Raw genomic sequence first — 9,894 nt, 5'->3', positions numbered from 1 at the left:
AGCCCCCTGGTCTCTGTTTAGAGAAATAATTAGATCCTTATTGTATCTCCATCCCTATAGTAGCAGCTTGGTTCTGGCTCTGTCCTTGAATGCTATGATACTTCTCGAGTCTTTTGACTTTCCTCTTGAATTTTAAGATAGTTTTCTGCTTACATTCATGATGCCTGGTGCATGTTTTACATGAATAAACAAGCCAATGGAACAGAAGGAAGATGGCATAACTTTTGGAAAGTTATTCTACATGCTGTACCCTGGAACATTTAATCCTCAAAGATGGCATCTCCCTGATGTGAAGTATTGGCATTCCTGAAGACATTTATGTACCTTTCTAGAAAACTTCTGGTTGACATCATGAGCATTTTCAACATTTGTATTATCAGATTCAACAACACACTTCAGTTTCACTACGTGGATCTGAGTCCAAGACTGTGTTCTCGGTTGCTATACTTCCTCCATGAGGCTGCATGGTTGAATGCCTAGGACGTTTCACTGATTTCTAAGAATTTCCTGTTTACATATTTGTTGGCACCACATGAGATTCCTTTAAGTTGGAAACAAGAGAAATAAATTCTAGAAAACTTAGGCAGAACAGGGGGACTGATGGAGATAATGCTGTGGCATTTCATGGCATCAGACATAAGAAGTTGATGAATCCAGTCTGCAGGAGCAGAAAGATGACAACACTTAGGTCTTTGGGAGGAGGTATCAAATCATTTGTCTTTTTCCATGTCCACATTGATGTCATCAAGTTACAACATCTCCTGAAAAGTGGGCATTTCTGTTTCAAACATTAAATTCTTGGGAGGAATAATGTGGCTTTATTTGAGCTCCTATGGAGTCTGGCCCATGAACTAGGTCAGGACTCAGGAAATTTGCAGATGAGTTAAGGGCTCACCCTTCTACATCAAGGATTCCTCCCACAGATGGAGAAATTGCTCGGAGAAATCCATGCAGAGGTGAGGTCTAGCCCTCTGGTGTTAAAGTATGGTAAATATTTGTTGTTATTCAGTCACTAAATCATGTCCAGCTCTTTGTAATCCCATGGATTGCAGCACATCAGGCCCTCCTGTCCTTCACTATTTCCTGGAATTTGCTCAAATCCATGTGCATTGAGTTAGTGATCCCATCCAACCTTCTCATCCTCTGTTGCTCCCTTTTTCTTTGCCTTCAATATTTCCTGCAATCAGGGTCTTTTCCAATGAGTTGGTTCCTCCCAACAGGTGGCCAGAGTATTGGAGCTTCAGCTTCAGCATCAGTCCTTCCAATAGCAGGTATGGAAGAAGATTAATCTGACATATAGCAACCAATACTTGTTCAATGTTATTTCCCCTCTATTTTGAGACTGGGATATAGACTTTCTAGTATTTCCTTAGGTCATCGATGGGAAGTTTTATGTGAAAACCTAGAATCTTTTGAGTGTAGCTGTTGCAAAATTTCTGTGACAATTTGACTTGTATATGAAGTGAAAGTTTAGTTTACTTTGGTTGCAGCTCATCTCAGCTTCTTCCTGAGCCCTCAAACAGTAGCGAATGAGGGTACAGGAAAGAAATTAATTAAAAGTCCAATCAAGTTTGGAGCTGTCAAGTCAGGCCTGATCATCTAAGCTGCCTTTCTCAGTTGGTGTTCATTCTTTCATTTGAATAAAACCCCCAGTCTCTTAGGTGTTCACCCCCTTCTCTGCTTCTTCCCCAAAGATGACATTCTAGTGTGTGGGGAAAGGTGGGTACAGTTCATGCATCCTGGTGGCCTTGGGGATAGGGCAGGAATCATATTGTCTTCTGGTCCTCTCCTGACTGAGATCATTGTCTCTGTGGTCTTTAGATGGCTACTTGCTTTCCTGAGAGCAGTCTGGAGCTGAGGAACTCATGATGTTTTATTTTGTCTTGAGCAGAACGACAAGGGAAGTGCATAGGACTCCTCCTGTGGGTATGACCTCAGTTTACTTCTCCATCCAGAGAACCCCATGCCCCTGCCCTGTACTCAGTCCAGCTCAGTGGCCAGCGGTTACTTCCCAGTCTTTGCTGTGACTGCACCTCCCACCCATTGAGTAATCAGCAGCAGCCACGGAAGCCCAACCACAGGACTCCCCTCTGGTTAATCACTTGACAAGTCAGTGATCATTGCAATGTGGGCTTTCTAAGAAACATTATGTCATTTTTTTCTGAGGATGACCATTGTATGGAGAACATCTATTGCTCTACGTTTAACATTCAAGTTCTTTAATCTGGATGCTAAAATCTACTGAAGTTTCATGAGATGAAAATATTGAAGTCTAGGATTATTTCCATGTGCATGAAAGCCACAGTTTACAGACTTTCTCTGACCATACAACTTTTGATGTCATAGGTCAAGTAGAAGTCTTCTCTCCAACAGTACAGTTGGATGTCACGTTGTCCAAGGACTAATCTTGCTGGAATCGCCTCCCTGATCTGCTGCTTTGTGGGGGTTTTCCAAGGTTACCTAACTTATCACAGGAAACCTAATTGTTCCCAGTTCTTCCTGTACTTTCTAGATCAGAAATTTTCTTTATTATTATCACATATGTCGAAAGAGTAGAGAGTGTTTTGCATATTAAGACTGCTAAAGTGAATGGGCTTTCTGTTAAATATAGCTATTTTTATTAAAACAACATTAGCAGTTTATTTCCAAGTCCAGTGTGAGTCTCTGAAAAATAATGCCAAAGGTGTTTTTTCAATGGTACCTCCCCAGAGACCAAAGTCTGGATTCTAACTTGCATTCTCTTTATTGTTTTGGTTTCTATTGTCTATTAGCACACCTGCTGAAAGGTAAAACAAAATTTCCCTATAATTTTGTTTTTTAGTATTGCTCTCTTTTAGCCTCTCTACGTTGCATGCTTTCTTTGTAGCCAGGAAATAGTTGCAGAGAGTAAATAAATTGGACTTCTCTTACCAAGCTTTTCGTAGAATGTTAAGCTTTCCCGTTGCCTGCCACTTGTGACTGTTTTCTGGCTGGATATTCTTAAAATCCTAGAGCCCTAACATTCCGAGGTTTCTAGTTAAATCTTTTTGAGGTTGTCATGCAGTTTAATTTTTTTGGGGAAAAAGATGTGCATGTATTTTCAATGGATTCACATGCCTAAGAAGACTGTGGGCCTCAGGTGGAGAATCCATGGCTTTCAAGTCTTCTTCCTTCCTCATGTATGATGACCGCTGGATGTACAGGAGATGGGCTCCAAGGATGGAAAGCTCTCCTGTTCCTCTCCTCCTGCCCTCAACCAGGGTCACTCATTCACTCATTTATTCTGTCAAGGAGGATTTCTTGTGTATCTACTGTTTCCCAAGAGTTGCTGCTGCTGCTAAGTCACTTCAGTCATGTCTGACTCTGTGTGACCCCATGGACGGCAGCCCACCAAGGCTCCTGTCCCTGGGATTCTCCAAGCAAGAACACTGGAGTGGGTTGCCATTAGGAGGGGTCAAAAGAAAAATTGTGTCTTTGGCCACAATTTGCCTTAACTCCAGTCACTGTTCCATCTTTCTCTTACTTGTAAAGAAATCCAGATAATGAATTATAGAAGGTCAGACTATGCTTATCACAAACATTGGCAAATAAAATACCAGAGAAGACTCTTGAGAGTCACTTGGGCTGCAAGGAGGTCAAGCCAGTCAATCCTAAAGGAAATCAACCCTGAATATTCAGGGATGAATATTGAATATTCAGAGTATTTGCCCCAGCTGAAGCTCCAATAATTTGGCCACCTGATGCTAAGAGCTGACTCATTGGAAAAGACCCTGATGCTGGGAAAGATTGGAGGCAGGAGGAGAAGAGGGGGGCAGAGGTTGAGATGGTTAGATACCACCACCAACTCAATGGATATGAATTTGAGCAAACTTGGAGAGAGAGTGAAGGACAGAGGGATCTGGTGTGCTGCAGTCTATGGGGTCACAAAGAGCTGGACACAACTCAGTGATTGAACAACAACAACAAACTAAGTTCACGTGCCAAGAGCCAGCATCACAGTCACTATAGCTTCAATACTTCTACCGGTTACGGTCAGGGCTGCAGGCACACTGAACTGCCATGTTCATGGAGCACATGGATTGAAACATGAAGGCCAACAGGCATGGCAGATGCCAGAAGACTGGAATGAAGAGGCTGATGCTAAGGCAGCATCCATTCTTCTTTGAGGTCATTTCCCTAAACTACAAAAGAGGTTAAATCTTCCTATAATAATCTGATTCCTGCAGGCAGACTTTGAGATGAAGACATGAACTAATAAAAATATCCCATGCTTCAGTGCTAAACTTTGGCGATAATTACATGTATACGATATATCAAATCATAGCATAGAATTTTCTCTGCTAGATGTATTTGTTGTTTTTTTTCCTCAAGATAAACTTTGTGGCTCTTTTTAACAGCATAATTGCTTCATTCTCTCTCTCTCTCTGCATATATGGTGGTGGTGGTTTAGTGGCTAAGTCATGTCCAACTCTTTGCAACCCTATGGACTGTAGGCCTGCCAGGCTCCTCTGTCCATGGGATTTTCCAGGCTAGAATACTGGAGTGGATTGCCATTTTCTCCTCCAGGGGATCTTCCCAACCCAGGGATGGAACCCTCATCTCCTGCTTGGCAAGCCAATTCTTTACTACTGAGTCACCTGGGAAACCATGCATATACATGTATACAAATATGTATATATATACATAACATACACATAAATTCCCGTATACTTTTATGGACAAATAAAATCTTGTTATTCAAAACCAGTGTTCATATTATAGATTTTTTAAAAAAGTATTTTATAGTTGCCAAATAATCATAATTTTAAAAAAGCCAATGAGGTAATGTAGTGGATTTTACTTTTTGATGTGTTCACTTAGTCAGCAAAAAAGTCCCTATAATGCCAATAAATGGTTCTGTGAAAACATTTACAAATTAGACAAAACACAAACTTGGGCTTTTTAATATAATCAACTAGCAGCTGTAAAATAACTGAGTTGACTCTGCCACTGAGGCTAGAGCAAAAAGACATGCTGATGGAGAAACTATGCCCCTGTCCAACGGAACACTGCCAGTCCCATCTGACACCACCGTCTTCCTTTTCCTTACAAAGATGGTGCCATCTTTATCAGACATGTTGTGCTGTTTTCAGGGTATAGTTTCTTCAATGTCTTCTTTAGCTTTAACTTTGTTCTTTAACCTATTGTACATGACAAGCAGGGGTCTCTCAACACATTAGGAAAATTTTTGATGGCTCTTGGCCAAATGATGCAACATAGTGAACTTGGAGATTTAGTTACAAAAGGACAATTCATTGTAATAGCAAAGACCTCACCCACTGAATTTGAGACATGGCATCAAGAATGACCCCTAGAGGCGCACTTATCACAGCACACGGGGGTGACTGCAACCGTGCAATAGTATGGAGCTATCAAGTTAATTTCCGACCCTTTGCAAAGTTCTGTGACATTTTGTTTCTACTTCCGGTGGTGGGGGTGGATGAGAGCCCTATGAAACTAATTAGCATTTTGTCTACTCCTCTGTCTCCTCTTTGGAATTACTTATGTCAAACCCAGAGTCAGAGAGCAGCCCCTCCCTGCTCTTCTCTTAATTTATTTTTTATTTAATACCCACCTTTACCAATTTACTATTATCTAGTTTATATTAATAGTTTCTCAGCATATTAGCCAGGGAAGAACTTCTTTCCCTTATGGAGCCATAAGAATTGATCAAGGGCAATGACAAATCCAAGGAGAAATTTGGGCTTAAAAACTGACTTCCCCCTCCGGCAACCTCCCTGGCACATCGCCATGGTTATCTGTAGCCTCTTCTGAGAACATCAGAGCAGGTCGTTCCCTGATCACTATCCATTCTCCAAAAGGGGGGACGACAGTCTCTGACACCATCCAGCCTCTTGTGATGAAGGTCACCATTTAAAAAAGAGTCACTTTTTGCAGCTCTTCAGGCAGATACCACAATACATTTTACAAAAAACATACCAAGATGGCAAAACAGTTCAGTCCTATTGGAAGAGTTGTTATTTTCTGTTTTCCCCCTTTCTTTAAAATGGGCGATTGCTTTTCTGCCAAGGAGGCTCAAAAGGGCTGTGCAAACGAAAGTCTTTCAAAGCTGTCCACCGCAGCTTCAAATTTACAATAAAATTCAGCATGACAAAAATCTCCCAGGAAAATCTCAGGAGCATCCTAGCCGCAATACACAATTTTTCTTTAAGTTCAGATTTTGGCATTCAACACCTTGAGAAACAGGGACAGCCAGTGTGGGGCAAGGAAGCAGAACAAAACAAAAACCAAATAAGAAGAAGAAGAAGAAAAAAACCGGCAACAAAGACAGGGAGAAAAAAAACGAACACAGCCACACAAGCTATTAAGCATCTGCCAAAGTAAACCATCGGTGTGGGTTTGTCCCGGCTCTGCCTTGCAGGTAAAGGCAGGCAGTCCCGGAAGCAATGGAAGGGGGAAGAGAAAGACAAGCAGAGTCTAGGAGCTGGGAGCCCGCCTGAGCAGGAGCGGGCTGCAGGAGGGCCTGCCTGGGAGCCGCAAGACACACCATCAGCCATGCAAAACAGGACATACCTTTCTGGCTTGCTCGTTCTGTCGGCTGAGACAAAGCAGTCCCATTCGCAGCAGGAGGCCAAATCAAAATGAAATTTTATTTAGTCTGCACTGTCCCCAGATTGGGTTTCAGAATGACTGCTTTAGGAGATAGCACGGATGGGGCTCTGCATGCTTTGCATATGAAACTACGGCAGGAAAAGAAATCTACATAATCAAAAAAATCTGTGCTCTGCCTGTGTGACAAAAACCCTGGACTCCAGTGATTGTACTGCAGTGTATGTTTGCAGGCAGGCCCTTTTGGGGTGAAATGCAGGGTTTTTTTTTTTTAATGTCTTATATAATGTTATTAACAAATAGTGGTAAATCTGTAATACTCCAGTTTATGAAAATATATAGGGACCTCGTTACAACTCTGCCACGTTGAAATAATTGTGATTTCTCAGTATGTTTGTGAATGCTTCAGAAATTTGTGTGAGAAAATAAATCAAATTTTAAAACATGTGCAGATCATTGGAGGCGGGGTGAGGGGGTAGCGTTCTGACAATTACTCTACCTCTGAATCTCAACAGAATAAATGAAAAGCTTAAGTCTGATGCGAGATTGAAATAAAGGCTCTGACTTTTCTCTGGGAAGATGCTTAAGTCATTCATATTTAGATAGCTATTTTTTAAAATGGGGGGGAAGATCTTTCAAAACGCTCTTTAGATCTTGGAAATATTTTTACAATCAAGAAAAGAGATTGTAAAATAGAGAATATGTATCATGGAATCTTTGAAAAATATATATTTATTTGCATACAGACATGGTGACTATATTCTTAATACAGGGTTATCACTGGTCTGATGGTGGGCGGGAGTGGTGTGCCAGGTACAGGGTAACAAGGGCAGAACAGAGTCTGTTGGTAAATATATATTATTTCTCAAGGAAATACTTATCCCAGCTTGATTTTGATAGATCAGTTCCTTGAGGTTGAGTGCTGCCAATCATTTTCCTTAAAGAGGGGAAAAAAAGAGAGAGAAAAAAGAAATTGAAAGTAAGAAAACCTACCTGTATAAAATGAGAGCAAAAAGGCCAGGCAGGCTTTCCCACCCTGTTGTTTTGCCAAGTGTTCCTAAGAATAGGAGGAATATGAGACCTGACCCTTGAAGCTCTGAGGACGGAGTCTCCAAGCCACCACTAAGGCACCACGGACCTTCTCCCAATAAGATATACACAATGTGCTTGCACACAGCAGAGATCACCCAAGGGTGGAAACATGCGCCCACACCCCTCAGAGACACAGGCAGGACTGATTCTGTGATTCAGGCTTGAGCATCATTTTCTTAGCAAAGGTCTCCCCTGCTCCAGCTTGGACTGGCAACCAGTCAATAATATTTACAGATGTAAGGTCTCCTTCAATTGATAATTTTGCATTCGGGATGACGGCATCATGGTCTGCTGCGCCTGCCACCAGCATCATTAAAGTCCATATTCCAAGCAGAGCATCGCATCCAACTTCCTTTATGCTCTGGGACCACCACATCCAGGTCTCCCCGCAATGAGGGCAAGCCCGGTGGGTTCTCTGTTGCTTTCAGGAAAGACCTTCCTTTTCCTTGGCTTTCTCTTTGATCGTGATTATTCAGAGAGTTATTAAGCAGGAGTTTTGCCTGCATCTTATTTTTAGTGACAAAACACCTCTTTTCTGAGGAGCGGAAAGACGGTTAATGCTTAACAAATCCTGCATCCCCCAAATTCAGTGCACCTGGCATTCATACCTAATAAGCATCTGTGGATATGCAAATGTGCGGTGTCTCAGTAACCTCATTAATTTACTCCTCAGGCAATCAGAGAACATGAACCAGTCCTGGGTCACTAGAGCTGCTCGGGCCAAGGGGATGAGAGGCTGCGGTAAAAACACTGTTTCATGTTCCTGCCGTCCTTTGGCACTCATATTCAAACAAAGACTCTTCCTCTACTTAGGAGACAGCAAAAAGCAAAAGTCAAAAAGAAAAAGAAAAAGAAAAAAAAATTACCGAGGCATAATAACCAAGATCTCCCCTGCACCACCCAAGACAAACCAGAGTTGATTCAGGGTTTGAACAAAATATCTGCAGCAAGACAGTTTCCCAGCTGCCCGAGTTGTCGTCTGATTTTGTGATTTACTGGGGGCTGGCAGGGGGCTGGGCGGAGGGCGACCCGCTTTCCAGACTGCAGTATAGTCAAATCATTTTTTTCTTTGCCCACATTAAAAGCCCTGAATAATGTTTATAAAATGTTAGGGAATCCCGGTAGGTTTCCTATTTAACAAGCCATGTATGACAAATCACAGTGTAATGTACTGCGTTCTTAATCTTTAATTAGAATGTGAATATCTGCTAGAGAACGCAGTTAACTTTGACACGTTAAATCTTCTGGTTAAAGTGCCTTACAGGAAGAGCAGAGATGAAACACTGGCACAGTCTCCCGCTTCTCTCCATTCACCCAGACAGTCGGGGAAAGATGATAACATCTTGTAATACCTGCTCTGGAGTAATTAATCGCTGTGGTATTTAGGACCATTCAAGTAGACAAATATGACAGAGACAGGGACAATTAGGAACCTTGTTCAAGCTACATTAACTTTTCCAGCTATTACAACACAGCAGCTCAAGTTTGCTTGTAAAGCTGCAGAAGGAATTGCTATGCATTAGCCGTGCGATTATTAATGAAAGAAAAGGAGAATTGTGTTTATTGTAGTTTGAAAATTGCAAATAAATTTCAATTATCTGCTATGTCATTTTGTTCAACATGCATTCTGGAAATGCCTTTGTATTCTAAATCATGAGCTACTTATAGCAAACTAATACCAGGGACCCTCCGGGAGATAGGAAGTCAATATTTTTGTGAAACTGTCTTTTTCGGTCAGTGAAACTGGAGATGGGCAGCATCACCTGAACGGCTTTCAGGTAACAGGCTCCCTGGCACCTTGGAATTCATTTGGGCCGGGCATCTACCAACAGACCCTGAGCAGATTTCTAGGCAGACACGAAAGCCATCAAGACCTCATTGCTAAAAGAAACTAGAGAAGCTCTCCCTCCTTTGGGGAACATCCTCAAAAGAATTATAAGAAATCAATTATTATACATAAATAACAGTCTGCCATCTTGCTAGCTAGGATCCTTCTGATAACGACCTCAGTTTTGGGGGAGAGAACCTCAGAGAGAGGGCAGTTTTCTCAGTTGTAGAGATGCTGGAGAGTCCACAGTTCAGGAGAATGGCTCAAGTCTGTTCTCTTTCACCAGGATAACTGCCAGTCACTTTGAATGGCAAACTTGATCTTGGGGAAAAAAACAACAAAAACAAGGAACCACCCCTGGGAAGTGGCAATAAACACCCCCGTCT

This window comes from Bubalus kerabau, chromosome 11 (genome assembly GCF_029407905.1).
Source record: "Bubalus kerabau isolate K-KA32 ecotype Philippines breed swamp buffalo chromosome 11, PCC_UOA_SB_1v2, whole genome shotgun sequence".
Lineage (NCBI taxonomy): Eukaryota > Metazoa > Chordata > Mammalia > Artiodactyla > Bovidae > Bubalus > Bubalus kerabau.
The sequence above is the reverse complement of the archived record's forward strand: the minus strand, read 5'-3'. Positions refer to the sequence as shown.